Source organism: Numida meleagris, chromosome 2 (genome assembly GCF_002078875.1).
Source record: "Numida meleagris isolate 19003 breed g44 Domestic line chromosome 2, NumMel1.0, whole genome shotgun sequence".
Classification (NCBI taxonomy): domain Eukaryota; kingdom Metazoa; phylum Chordata; class Aves; order Galliformes; family Numididae; genus Numida; species Numida meleagris.
The window spans coordinates 93,810,725-93,826,343 of NC_034410.1; the positions used below are offsets into that span (position 1 = coordinate 93,810,725).

Below are 15,619 nucleotides of genomic sequence, written 5' to 3' on the forward strand. Positions count from 1 at the left end.
CCAACTAGGCAATATAGCAGTGAACACTCACATTTACCTTTGTCAACCCACAACCTACAGATCAAGAATTCAGACCCAAGACAACACTGGATCCAAAGAGTGGTGAACTCTGTCTGTATGTCTGTCTGTCTCTCTTTTACTCTCTTTCCTTCTCTTTCCCCTCAATGTTTTTTTCCTCTCTTTTCTTTAGTAGCTGTTGCTTAAATTTGCCTTAAAGAAGTTGACAACAAAATAACATCTATGCCAAATACTCTTATCCACAATGCTTACTAATTGTTAGAAAATTGCCTAATTTTACCTCAAATTAGTTGATCAGTTGTTGTTAGAAAGCTCCATAAAATATCTTTTATGATTCCCCAGAGTCACTGTCTGACTGCTGCAGGAGTGACCCCTGTTGTGCAGTGAGTGCCCTATTTGAAGGATTCCAAAGACTTACTTTCCTCGCAACCCACCGAGTGGGACAAGACAGATGCACTGCAGAAACCTCCTGGACTGTTTGTGCCTGGCAGGGTTGGTATCAGGGTGGTTGAAGTCCACCAGGAGAATCAGTGCCTGTGATTGTGAGGTTACTTCCAACTGTCTGTAGAAGGCCTCATCAATTTCATTCTCCTGATCAGGTGGCCTATAGTAAACACCCAGAACTGTATCACCCATGTTAGCTTGCCCCTTAATTCTCACCCACAAGCTCTGAACTCATTCATCATGCATCTCTAGGCAGAGCTTGATATATTCCAGTTGCTCTCTCACATATAGAGGCAATCGCCTTGCCTCGCCAGCCAGTCTTTCCTAAAAAGGACATAGCTATCCATGACAGAATTACAGTCATGTGAGTTGTCCCATTGTATCTCCATGATCACAATGAGATCATGGCCCTGTGAAATGCACACAGATGTCTAGTTCCTCCTGTTTATTCCCCATGCTGTGTACATTTGTATACAGACACTTCAGAGAATAAAAAGGAGAAGAGGATGCCAGTTTTCCTCTGGGGATGCAAAAGGATCCCCCATAGCCATACTCTTGAGGCATCTGGCCTTCAGCCTCATATCACAGGAGGCAACTAACATTTGTCTCTCATCTGATTGGCCTGACTTATTCCCAAGTCAGTTGCAATGGCATGAGCATTGCCACTTTGGACTCAACTCCTCAAGTCCTTCAGTTTCAAGCCCGCCTCACTATGTTAGCTAGTCTGCTGCCAAAGATTGAACCACCTCTTCTAGACAGGTGGATCTTATCTCCCCCTAAGAGGTTACAATCTTCACAGAAAGTCCTATTGTCATAAAAACCAAAACCTTTGCTCCAGCACCAGCCACATAGCCAGAAGTTGACATGCATCATATGTGTATTTCTGGCTTTCCTCTTTCCTCCAACTGTCAAAACTGAAGAGAAGATAACTTGGGTTCCAGTGTTCTTCACTTGTATTCCCAGGGCTTTATAGTCTTGTTTGATTCTGCCCATGTTCATATAGATGAAAACAAGACACAGACAAAAGTTTTGGTTAACATTAAAATGTACTATTACAGGGTTGCAATGTATGCGTTATTTCTGTCTATTGTACTGGTATTAAAACAAGAGTAACACCATTAAGTTATAGCACGATACTAATGAAAGCTATGCCAGACTCTTAATCTTAAGTAAACATTGATTTTTTTTTTCTTGTTGTGAAAAAAAGATTAAACATTTTAATTAGTCTAATAGCAATAATATTATGAATGCGACTTTTAAGTACTCTAAGGAACATAAAGATTTTAGTCTGGGCCTACGATAAATATTACCAGTGATCCTGAAAACATTGGGCAATTGGAATAAATAGTATCATATGTCTTTTCTATTTTGGGAGACAAGGTATTTAGCCAAGGCTGAAAAGAGAAAAGCTTCTGCATTTTGTACCAAACAGAATTTAAGTATCTGCTTTGCATCCTTTCTGGATTTAGCTTCCTGAATCCCTAAGCCCTTTCCAAAGATCAGAGTCATTGAATGGCAATGATAATTCCTTTTCCTATCAGCCTCCTTCTGTGTGTGAAACTTCACAATCCTGCTGCTTGCATGGGAGGCGGGATGGCTCCTGAAGGCACGGCCTGACTGCTGTATGAGCTGTTCTCCATCTGGCTGCGAGTGAGCTGGCCAGCACCCATGGCAGGGCTGACCTTGCTCCTGGGCTTCCCATGTCTTCATTTGACTAGGAATTTGTCGTGCCAGTCGAGCATTGCTTTCTCCTTCTCCCGACTGCCAGAAAAGTTGGTCCTCTGCCTGACTAGTGACCAAGCTGTGCAAGTCACAGTTTCTCCATCTGGTTTATTCTTGTGAAGACAAATTGACTGTTCTTAATTTAGAATGCTAAGTTTCTCCCTACCCTCTCTCCCCAGCCTACTTACTGCATCTTCAGTGTATTTAATTTTTACTAATTTCTGGGTAATCTGGAGAGAAGGTCTGGCTGTTTCCTTCTCTCTCTATTTTTTTGTCCCGTCCTTCTTTTCTGTTCTCCAGGAGCTAGCAGAAAGTTTCCAAGATACTCAGAAATTTTCACTGACAAATCACTTATCCATCTTTATGCAGCTTTCTTATTTACTCTATTCCTTTGTAAAAATAACCTTTTCCCACACCCCCAAAAATTAACAGCTTAATCTCTAAATTTTTACTTAATCTTTAAATTTTTACTGTATTTTTATTGTCCTTTAGATACAACTGCACATATATATTCTTTCTTCTCACTCAGTTCCACCAAGCCCAACAACACTCTTTAACAAAAACTAATTCCACATGAACATCTTATATCCTTGGTGCCAGATGTGTTTTAATGTGTAAAACACATTAAAAAACAATGGTTTAAACAGACTCTGTGGATACTTTTATTTTACTATAAAATAGTAAATAGTAAAATATATATATATAGTAAAATAGTATATAATATATATATAATAGTATATAATATAATAGTATAATATATATATAGTAAAATAGTATATAATATATATATAATAGTATATAATATAATAGTATAATATATATATAGTAAAATAGTAAAAAATAAATAGTAAAATGTAAGTAGGCCCATTTTTCTTAAATTTTGTCATAGAAGGACTTGTTTGTTGCTGAACTGTGCCTCTGCCTCTTAGAGAACAACACATTTCTATGCTGTTATTCGTGTAATATTCATGTCAGATTCTTCAGCTGCTCTGATTGATTGGTGCAGACCACACCAATGAAGCCTGCTTCTGCCCATCCTGTTCACAGATCAAACAGGAGCATTTTACAACTAGCAGTTATTCAGTATTAACAGACCTGTCTTTGACTTTTAAAGGTAGGGTGAATTTATGTTATACCACCTATAAATCTGTGAGAGATAGTGCCATGTTAACATTTATGGAAGCATTTTTTTTTCCTAAAACAGAACAAAACAAACAAAGAAAAAATGTAAAATTTATTATCGTTTATGAACATAATTTAGGATTCTGAAGTTTAGCCCACATAAAGTGATCTGCTGGCTGCCTTAGGAGTTCCACTGACTTCAATGCAGCTTCAAGCTGGCTTTTTGACAGAACATGCTGTTAATATTTACATTTATATACAGACATAAAAGGGAGACTGTCAGAGTGGATATTATTGTGAGAACTGCAGCAAAATAAATCACATTGTAAGCCTGTCTTCAGATACTTTACAGAAGACAGACTGAATAATTTCATCTGAAGTAATTAATTTGTCCCTCTTGCTTTAGTTTTGGGAGGATGGGCAGGTGGAATGCTCAGAAATTCTGCTTTTATTTATTTACTCATTTATTCAAATACAAACAAAACGAAGCAAACAAACAAAACAAACCAGAAATCCTTTTAATTTGTGATAGGTTTGAATATGGTGAAAGCAATCATCATCATCATCATCATCAACAACAACAACAAAAACAAGCTAGAATTAATTTAAGACAGTTCAGGTTAAATTGTTGTCCCAGGAATGGAACTGTAAAATCTGTATTGAATTCTCTTATGTCTACCTTTGAATATGATGCACAACATAAGTTGCAAAGAAAACATTTTTTTTTTCCCAACTGCCCCTTCCCCTGAATTAAAGCAACAAATAGAAAGAGGGAGGAATTTCCACTCCCCACCTTCCCCTCCCGCCCCTCCCCCCCCCCGCTAAAAAAGACTATTTTAGTTTCCTTTTTGCTGGAAGAAAGACCTTCTCTCACACTATAATTGAAAAGTTTAGCTTTCATTCTAGAAAAAGAGAGCTCCAAGAAAAAATGTCTTATTATTATCCCCTCTCCCATACCTAGAAATCCAAAGAAATGTGGAGTTGAAGGGTAGTCCACAGAGATTAGAGTAAGGGCACTTTGTCTTGATCAAGCTTCATAGTTCCCATGGACAAAAAGAAAATATTTTTTCCTTTTGCTTTCTTCTTCCCACGCAGCTCTGCTTGGCAGCAGGGATGACAGTTGGATCTTTTTCTCACCCAGTGGCTCACCTCAATGGCTTTTCTCTCTACACAATTGTCTTTCAAGCCATCAGTTTCAAACCTGTGATTTATCCTTAGCTGGTAGGACATAGGATAAAGTACTGACATTTTCGGATTCTTCAGATGGGAAATTCTTTATTTTATTTTTTGTTGTTTTATTTAATGTCATATGTTTCTGAATGAAAATGTCACAGGGATTAATTAAAAAAATAAAACGCAAACATGAAAACAACAACGCTTTGACATTTCTGAAATTGGAATATTTAATTTAGTTTTGTTGAACAAATCCAGCAGGGTTATTCTTCGGCCACTGAAATGTGTATACAAATGTCTTTTCCAAATTAGGTTGATCTGACCAATTCTCAAACTAACCTCTATATCAGTTCTTATCCTGAGAGATTATAATGGATCAGAACAATAGGCTGATCAGTCAAAGCTATAGATTTTATTTCTGTATTATTCCTTCATGAACTTGTGGTTAACATTTCTAATATTTCTCTCCCTTCATGCTGTTTATTTTTTTCTGCATGTGAATGAGTATAAAAACACTTACCTACGTAACTACGTACATACTGCAGAGATAGAACAGTTTTTTTAACTTTTGTAGTGGGCTGACCATATATGTGAAAAAACGTATGCACGGTACACAGCTAACCACATGGGAAAAAATAGATACCTTGTTCTTCTTCACCATATCTTGTAATAATTTATGACTGAATTCTGACCTGCAGTCTGTATGACGTTTATCTAAAACGGCTGCCATCCCCTTTGTAGATGTGTGGGAAAAGTTTATTTTTGGTAACTCTATGTTAACTTATTCATTTAACTATATAAATTAAAGTTCACTCAACTTTTCCAAACCTCCTGCATGATTTTGCTGAGGTGATCATAAAGCTTATCACATGTTCCCTTCCAACTGGGCTGTCCATTTGTTCTGATTGCATTCCTAATTCTACTGGCAGTGAGCAACAGATGTTCCCAATGGAGTGAGATGATGTTAAGCTTTTAACATGCCTTAGATGGAAGCTGTGTCAACAGTCAAAGTGATGCTGGTTACTGAAAGCTGCCACACTGCTGACTCTTCTGTGCAGGAAACAACATGGTCTATGAGACCGGGAAAAAACTAGCAGGGTCAATGTTTTCATCAATATAACAGTCAAAATTATATCCCTTCAATGCTAATATAAAAAAGCCTATCATGAACAGGTGCCTACACAAAGAGGAGACTGTTTATCATATGAGAACACTACTTTGTGTGTATGCATGTGTTTTTCTCTTGGTTGAGAAATGTTTTTTCATCATTTTTGAAATTTGCCTTCTTGTATGCCTCCTTTTTAGAGGTGCAGAATACACAGCTCATTTATTCTACTGCTGCACACAAACTTCACCCTGTTAAAAGTCTTCCCTCTCTATGCTGTCTAATTTGCCTCACCTTCTCTTCAGCAAACACTTCCAAGGAGTTTCCATTTTGTTTTCTATTGTACTGCTCAATTCTATTCCCTTCAGGTGGCACATCTTACATTACATCCTGTGAAAAGACAGCATGCTCAGCAAATGAACACACCTTGTTTAACAACTGTCAGCAATGCTTTTATCCTTTTCTTTCACCTATTTCTTGTTAATCCTGCTCTGGGGAATGAAACGTCACCTATTCTGCAGCACTAGAAAGTCAGTGAGGCTAATGTATTACATACGCTGAAAAATCACATTTACTCATATACTGTCATTAGTGTTCTGTCCACAATTCCTAAATGTCTGAGCAAGCTGTGCAGAGCTTAACTTACTTTCCTTCCTTTTTAGAAATAAATATGTAAAAAACATGATAAATAAACATATGAAAATTTCTCAGTTTCCACAAAGAAATATGCTAAGGTTTCTTTGAGTGAGGAAGAAGAAAGAAGTCATTCCTGAAGTTACCAACAGCATAAAGGAAAATTCCAGAACTGTTTTAGAATGTTTTGTGTGTGCTTGGTTGTTTTTATTTATTGAGATAGTTTTTTCATTAGCAGGATACATTAAGTCTGGAAAAACACCATGGTTGTTGTTTTAACTTCTTAGATTTCTCAGAAAACCTCTTAGCCTAGAGCTAATACTTGTGTAGCACTAAGATTATCTTACCATAAATTTCTCTACCATAATCATTACAGTAGTGTTACTGTAATCCAGAGCTGTTGTGTATTCCCAAAGTATTCTTAATGTCTTTTTGAGGGCGCAAGGAGTGTACTGTAAATATATGAACTGTTGTTCAAAATTTCCTAAATTTAATTAACATAAAATTTCATTTCTATGAAATATATTCCTGTTGAATAATGTTTTTCAAATATTTTTAATGATGTTTATACCATTTCCTTATCTTTTTCAGGTGGTTAAAAACAAAACAAAACAACTCTTGCTAATAGAAAAACATCTTTTCTAGACAATTGCAAGAAAAGCTGTCAAAATACATAAGAAAAGACATAAAACTATATGTTGGGCATTGTTTTAGTTTTCTTCTCATTGTTGAGATTTTATGATTCAGGAAACTAAATTATTTTGGGGAAAATAAAAAGGCTGGCGTGAAAAAAAAAATAATGGATTTCAGAAACTCTTCTTTCACTAACTTTTGTGACTACTCTAAATTGATCACTTGTTTCCCTGACTAATCTCTAAACAGAGGGCATATCCTTTTCACTTGCAAAATACCCTCACACAAAATGAATTACCTTCCCACCACCTTGGTTACTTGCCAGGGAGTACTTTATTTTTCCACTAGGAAAATCAGCTTGTATTTTGCTTGCTAGAGCCTTCTGCATTTTAATTCTGAACTCTGAATGAACATCAGAGAGGCCTTATGATGTTTTGCACAAAAGTGCCTGTGTTCGTAGTTTTACTCAGGGCACCCAAAATAGCACGCAGTATGCAGTGTCGTACTGGGAGTTTTCAAAACTAAAAGCAGGAGTGACTTATACTGGCAGGAAGCTGTAACTCCTAAAGCTTTTCAAGGATCTGTGAAGTTAAAAAGAAGTACTTACTTCTCCTCATCGGTTGTTTAATTTCACTTTAACGATACTCACTTCTTCAAACCTTGAAGGCCCTGAGGTTACACAGGTAAGATCTTTATCTTTTTTTCTTTGTTATCTTCAAAAATCAAATTGAAAATATTTATCTGGGTGTCTCCAATGCAAAATCCATGGCAGACAAAGAGAAAACCAGGAGCCACCCAGAACCTCTAGAAGGAGAAATCAACTTCTGCTGTTTTGTCTGAGTTTGTTGTGTAGCTCCTATAGCTGCTGAAATTTAACTAAGTTGGATTTGCCAGATGAAAACATTGCTATGTCTGCACAACTTGCACATTAAAATGTTCATGCTGGTTATCAAGCTGTTTCTGCAAGAGCCCCACCTCTGACAGATTGTCTGTGAAGACTTCATCTGTGCTCATGCCAGTAATTGTCATTAAAATGTGCTTACAGTGCTTAGAGTGAAAACTCTTGTTGTCTTACAGGAATACTCAGAAATACTTCTTGTCTTGCTGTTCCCCATTTTACTGTAGCAATAAGAATCTTTTTTTCTTAAATTACTGCCTAGCCCTATATTTACATTAATTTTTTTGTTACTCTTTATAATTCTATGTCTAGTAAATGCAAAATATTTCAGACCACAAAAAAAGCATTCTTTTACTGGATCTTGAATGAAAAATGGCAATTTATCAATAAGCAAAATTTTCAGAGAATAGTGCAATATATATACTATCAAAATATTTATACTGCATGTTTCTTCTGCAAGTATGCTGTTAGGAAGTATAGTTATAATTTATTTTTTCTGTTTAAACTCTTTATTAGACTGCATTCAAGATGCATGCATTAAAATATAGCCCAGAGATATTTAATATTCACTGGTTATTAAAATGCTAAATATCTGTCAAATCAATCATTTTTAGAGATTATTTTGCTATGAAATTGATAGGAATTAAATGGCATTTGAATTATATCATTACTTTTTAATAAATTGTAATTTAGAGTCAGTTGCAGTTGTAAAAGCATTTCAGACAAACTACTTCTGATTTTTAGAAGGATAAATTTGCATTAAGGTGCAAAAATTGATCTGTGGATTCAGTTTTGAGAGTTACAAAGATACATTTCCATGTTCAGTATTTTTCTGTTAGAAGTGTTGAACTAAGCACTTAGATAAAACGAATACAGACAGGGCTGTGTCTGGAGTTCAGAACTTATGCTTTTCTACAGTCTGAAAAACAGTGATGAAAAGAGCTAGAAGACAATGAAAACCCATTGTTGGATACATTTTTAAGTAGAGGGAGGAAGAAAGAACGGCTTGCCAACAAAGTACTCTGTGAAAAGAAGCTTAAAATTGAAGAATAACATTACAGCCCTGCCATGGAAATCCACACATTTTTAGAGCACAAATACGATGATTTATACCTTATTTCAGATAATGTATGATGTTTTAATGCATATCTTACATTCAGAACTTGTATAACATTGAATATTTAAAAATGAACTCAAGACATTGCCTCCTTGTTTCGGAATGATTTATAATTACTAACCTAAACTAAATATCAGGCAATACCAGCACATTTTTATTTTGAATTAATACGGCAGTATGCAACATGCTATAAGGCAGATTTCTCCCTTTTTTTTTTTTTTTTTTTTTGCTTTGTTTCTTTATAACTCTTTGACATTATTTTGTCATTCTATGGCCTTTGTATCATATCGACTTTAATTACACATGGAAAATTCTTGTTCAGTTTTAATCCAATAGATTTCTCTACTTAGAATCTGTTTAGTTACAAACTAGTAGTTTTACCAACAGGTCTAACAATACAATAGATAATACTGAGTTTGAGTATTAGTTCTGTGGTATGTAAAAAACATTATTTTTGTTTTATTTATATTACAATTCACAGAAAGTCTTGATTTCTACCACTGGCAGTACAAATTTATTCCACCGTCTGTTAATTTTCTCTCTATTTCAACTATGTTCCTAAGTCCTTCTGAGCCTACACAATGCTAAGCAGAAGACATAACAGAATGTCTTCCTTATCCATCCTTTCAACATACTTATCCTAGCAAAATGCATGCTTCTGAAGGTGAACAAGTAAGCATGTACTGTATGGTCAGTTATCATAGCCAGAAGGATCATAAGTAAGTATTGCGGAAGCTTTCATTCTGAGCCCTGCTAAGCAGACAAGGTAGATACCCATTACAGAGGAAGTTAATGAGGATGGAACAGTGTCAATAAGAACATATGGGACAGAGCTGGGAATATAATTATGCTTGGATACACAGATACACAAACTTCTTCTCCACGGTGTTTTTGCCTGCAGTATAAAAAGAATTGCAATTGCTGATGCTAACAAGCATCAACTATTAAGTGTTTGCAAAAGGACATCACTACCCAGACTTAATAGCAGGGACATAAACTTAGTGAACACTTTGTAGATGGAAGGTGATATTAAATTAGAACCTCCAGTTCTCAGGCCACTGGTCTAGCTGTTACGTCAAACTCCTTTTGAGGCAATGAAATTAGAGACATTCAAATAAACAACAGCACAAAGGATATTCAGCTGGAAAAAAGAACCCTAACACCACAATAAAAGACTGTTTTTTGTGTCTGCAAATATAATGCTACAACTAAAAGGACAGTAATACTTGAATTAAGATTGCCAAGAATATCTTCTTCTGATACAATGCTAAATTTGTGAATGACAAACTGATTTTGCATTCCTATTATTGGCAATTTCCAATTTTGAGTGGCAAAATTACTAACAAAACATTAGAGGAAGTGTGAATTGTCACTTAATGTTTTCCTGGTTTACTTTTACTAGGAATTATGATACACTGGAAACCAAAGCACATCCTACTAGAGTAAAGTGTAAAATGTAAATAGCAAAAGAATAACTGAATTCAGTATGACTGATCACTGATTTGAGGTATTTATTCTGATTCAATAAAATCAGGATAAAATCTCTCTGGAGAACAAACTCTTTTTCAGTGTTTTACAGATCTTTAAGATGGTGCTAAATGACATAGGTAAAGAAAATAGCAATTTTAAGCTCTTGACGTTTAATTTTGGTTAACAATTTTATCTGTAAAGTGTTTTGCAACTATGTAAAAATATTATATTAAATATTTCTATGAATAAGTATTTAAAACACCCTGCTCTTATCCTCATACAGGTCAAAATTGGCTTCTTAGGAGTTTTGCACACAGTAATAAAGCATTTCAGTAAAAAAATAAAATAAAATAAAATAAAATAAAGGAAACCTGTGAAATCATTAATCTTTGCTTTCTGGATGTCTGAAAGCACTCTAAAAATTTCAGAAAAACTGCCAAAAAAGTTCATAAACTGAGCAGAAAAATTGTAATGCAGTAGCACTTAAGGATTTATATAATCTAGAATACTCTAAATTTCCTTTGCCTATTTTTGGAAATTTTATGGAAAAAAGTTGTATAAATACACATGCCTACACACAAAGTTGTGCTTTACATTATGTATTTCCATGAGGATTTCTATGAATGTGCAGTCTGGTACAGAAGCCCTCTATCATCCTTACTCTCATGCGTTTTTGAGATGACGAGCCTAGGAGAAATCCTAAGTTGTCTTCTGAATGTTATCCATGACATTTGAGGGGATATTAAAGGGTATTTTTTCTCCCAATGGTGGAAATTCTGACTCTCTTTCATCCTACACAAAAAATACAAAAAAAAACCCCACCCTATTCTCCTACAGTCCATCATCACTGCAAAAATTACTTTTATTCAGCCTTGGTAGTGAAATTATGTTTTTCTGACACAAAGAATAACAAGAGAAATTCTATAATTATACAAGAAATAAACAATGTGAGGAGGGTATGTAAAAAGGAAATTGAAAGAATTACAGTTGTATTTAATGGAGTTTGGCAAGCACAATTTCTTTGGTTGATTGGTTGGAGCTTGATTTTTTTTGTTCTTGTTACAGAAATCATGTACTTGGTTCTTTAAAGTTAAGTGGGGTCCCTTAGTTTCTTCCCACTGAAAGTGTTAGTACAATGATCTCAGTGATGGCAGAGTTACTTTTAAAAAACATCACAAGAAGTTAACATTTCAATCCATAAAACTACAAAAAGAGAGATTTCCTTGTTGAATGTTGAAAGACAAGACTGTTTTCCACAGCTGTTGTGACAGTGTTAGGTATCTTTAGCCAGAGGATGTCTTCTAGACTTAGGGAAATTGGAATCTTTATCCTTCAGTATTTCAAGCAATATGAGTAGATACAGTCTCTGTGCAGTTTTCTTTTGGTCAGTAGAGATAGAAACTTCTTAAAGCCGTTAAAGTTATATTATTTGTTGTTTTTTATAGAAATGTGATGGTTTTTAGCACTTTCTTTAAGCAGAGAGGAATTGTTCAAGCTGTTAGCTGCCCTGCTGTGGCACAGGCTCTAGTCCAAGGATTTGCAGCCCCTTTGCCAGTAAATTGGAAAATAGTGCTAGTTTAAGTTACTGCCCCATTTGTCGTCCCGTGACTGACCTCTCAGTCTTTCATCTTTCATGAATAACTGTCGGAGAAGATTAGGAGCTTGCTAGTACTCTTTTTTATGAATCTCTGCAATATATACTGGCTGGGTCAAAATTTACCTTTAGCAGTAAATCCCAATGGTAGATGAGCCAGAATGATTTATGTTACATTATATCCCTTATTGTACCCTTGGAATATAGAAAGATGTTTCTAGACAAATTAAGATGACATCCAGACTTACATCACAAAAAAAGTGGTAAGTATATTGGTTTTCCCCTAACATCAAATTTAACATATAAATTGAATTGGTTTCAAATGCCAGATCATTAGATAGCTGGTGTACAAAGCTATTTTTGTAAAAAACTGACCCATGAAATTTATAAATAGCATTTGGAAATGTCATTCGGAGATAAGCTCAGCTTTTCATATGAACATTTTCAGGATTGTGCAAATGTTATAAAATTAGACCCATTTTCTGGTGCCTTACATGTAATATTATTCTACTCAGCTCTTTAACTCAGCTATTTTTTAGTCTCATGAAGAGATTTCTACTCCCTTAATGATTACAGGAAAACAGAACCCAGTCTCAAAACTGCCATGGCTTAAGAACAATTTGATCTTCAGTGTGGAAATTGAATGGACTCAGATACTCAAGCATTTTAATCATTTAGTTAATATATGCAATTTTACAAGCTATGTGACTCCTCTGTCCCATGCTGCAAGAGATGGCACCATTGAAGAGGGAGATCAGGCAGACAAGCATGGTTGTTTCCCCTGTGTTGTGCACAGTGCAAGATGGAGCCCTCATGGGGGTGTCTGGGGTCTTTTTATTTCCTCCTGGGAACTTCTCATTCGTATGCAAGTAGTTTCTCCCTACACATATGCCTGTGGCCATACCTCTCTGGGTGACTGCACACAGGGTGAATCACTGTTATAGTAACAGGGCTGCCCTCCAGCATGGTGTGTCCAACAGGGGTTCACATCCTAGCACTGCTGACACATATGGATAGGTAGCAAATATCGAAGAACATGCATCAGTAGGAGAGGCTAACACAGGTGATAATGCAAGCTATCTGCAATGGAAATATGAGCCTCCTCAGGTCCTAGTCCAAGGTCAGATCTTGTGGCCTTCTCTCTTCACGAGCAGAGCTTGTTAGTTCTTATAGAATCATAGAATCATAGAGTCCTTAAAGTTGGAAGGGACCTATAGAGGTCATCTAGTCGAACTCTCTTGCAATGAACAGGGACATTCACAGGGCCTGGTCGACCCTGACCTCGAGTGTCTCCAGGGACAGGGCATCCACCACATCTCTGGGCAACCTGTTCCAGTGCTTCACCACCCTCACTGTAAAAGACTTTTCCCTTATAACTTGGAAGCTTATAACCTAAATCTACCATCTTTAAGCTTGAAACCATTTCCCCTTGTTCTGTCACAACAGACCCTGCCAACAAGTCTGTTCCCTTCTTTCCCGTAGCTCTCATTTAGATATTGAAAAGCCACTATCAAGCCTTCTTCTACCACCAACATTGAATAACTGTTTCCTCTTAGCAACTCAGTATTAACAAAACAACACAACAACAAAAATCAATTCTTGTTACACTAAGTCCTTAAAGCATTAAATAATAAATAATTTCCTGCAATTGAAACAATTGTCTCAGCAGAAAAGAGAAAATCAAATCAAGAATTTACCCTCAAATATAGCATCTACAAGCACAGATTTCTTGCATGAAGGATGCATTCTGGGACTTTATTTCATACTATGTTTTCTTCTTTTGGTAATAGTATTAATTTTTCCACCTTATTTAGTAGTTGTATTTAATAGGCACTGATTCTGGGAGCAGAATTATTTTAAAAAGATATTATTAAAAACACAATGCAATAATAAAAGTGTTACAAGTAAAGCTAAAAACATATAAGGAAAATGGTACATTTTGGACATCATAACTTTGGTCAAGGCTCTGATATACCTTGTCAAAGTGACAGCAGATACCTGTGGAGAAGAACTGAATATTTTTTTACTCAGCAGAAACTATGAATAAGCTTGATTTAACTGAGGCAGAGAGTTTGCAAATTGATTTCTTGATTCATTTAGGACACGGTCAGAAGTAGTGCATAGAAAAACATAAAGAGAAGAGAACAGAATTATTATTTCCTTCCTTAATAGGAGTAAAAGGTTGAAACTCTGTCAAGTGGTGGCAAGTTCATCTCTGTAAAAGACAATATAAAGTATTTGCTCATCAGAGACACTGATTTCGTGATGGAAGGGAGAACCATAGGTGACAGTCTGATGGCTTGCTGCCTCCTGCAGCTGGACAAAGGAGATAAGTGGGGGATGCTGAGCCAGACCAGCCCTGCTGCCAGTCACACCACCAAGATCAAGCATGAAGGCTACTTGTACATTGCTGGCAAATTGTGGAAGGTTTATTATTCACAAGTTGTTCTGCCCTGCTATTAGTTTAAACCATTAGATAAAAAAATTCATGATTAGTTACAAATCAGTCCAAAATCTCAAATTTAAAGTTAAATCCCAATAGAAAAAAAATGAATTTAAAGTAAACAAACAAGCTTCTTTGAGTTTTGAAAAACTAACAAGTTACACTAGTCTTTATATGCAAAAAAAAAATATCCACCATATCTATTTTCAACTTAATCAGTTGCAATAAAGATGTCCTTCAGGGATCCAGCACTGCAGATAAAATGTCTTACAGCCCTTTAGAGGGCATACCGCAACGGCAGTTTACTAGAAGGACTTCACTTGTAGATAGCTAGCTTTTAATGTATGTCTGTTATTTTGCACAAAGATCTGTGCATCTGAGCCCAAGTGGCCAATGGCATCCTGGCTTGTATCAGAAATAGTGTTGCCAGCAGGAGTAGAGAAGTAATTGTCCCTCTGTACTCAGCAGTGGTGAGGCCTCACCTCAAATACTGTGTTCAGTTTTGGGCCCTTCACTGCAAGAAAGACATTGAGGCTATGGAGCATGTTCAGAGGAGGGCAGCAAAGATGGTGAGGGGTCTGGAGCACAGGCCTTATGAGGAGCGGCTGAGGGAGCTGGGGTTCTTCAGTCTGGAGAAGAGGAGGCTCAGGGGGAACCTTATTGGTCTCTATAACTACCTGAAGGGAAGTTGTAGTGAGCTGGTGGTCAGCCTCTTTTTTTAAATACTTGCGTGCATTTGGGAAGCTTATCTGATATCATGTACAGAGGATGGCAAGATATCTTGAAAGCTAAGTTCAGAAGATCTAAAATCCATCTGCTCCCTGCTGTAGTTGGCATGTTGTCTTTTTTCCTCTGGAGAATGTGTGTGAATGTTTTTTACAGTTGCTTCTTTTTTTTCTTTTTTATGGAAGTGTTCTTGGCATTATTTCTCCTTCAGTAAACACTCTGCATAGAAAAATGCATTTCCATTCATTATGTTGGTATATTGCTTTGTAAAAGCTGTTAAATACATTACTGGGATTTAAGCACTGATTTACAGAGCAGTCTTTCAAATCTAAGCTTCCACAGGCCAGATACTGTTATTAAAATCAAATTGAGAGAGTTTAATAAACTTAATTCAATGTTCAAATGCACTTTAACAGTAGAGAAAGAAGAAAAGAAAAGAAAAGAAAAGAAAAGAAAAGAAAAGAAAAGAAAAGAAAAGAAAAGAAAGGAAAGGAAAGGAAAGGAAAGGAAAGGAAAGGAAA

At 36.0% G+C, this 15,619-nt stretch overlaps 1 protein-coding gene across 2 annotated transcripts in view; it reads left to right on the forward strand.

Moving 5' to 3' along the window:
* Window positions 1–15,619, forward strand: part of CDH19 (cadherin 19) — a 117,704-nt gene that overhangs the window by 40,225 nt on the left and 61,860 nt on the right. The window contains exon 1 of one of the 2 annotated variants that reach the window (XM_021388523.1): window positions 7,347–7,533. The exons of the other annotated variant lie outside the window; for it this stretch is intronic. The gene's annotated coding sequence lies outside the window, so the exon portion shown is untranslated. Of the gene's footprint in view, window positions 1–7,346; window positions 7,534–15,619 lie in introns of those variants that run through there. 2 annotated transcript variants of the gene reach the window in all.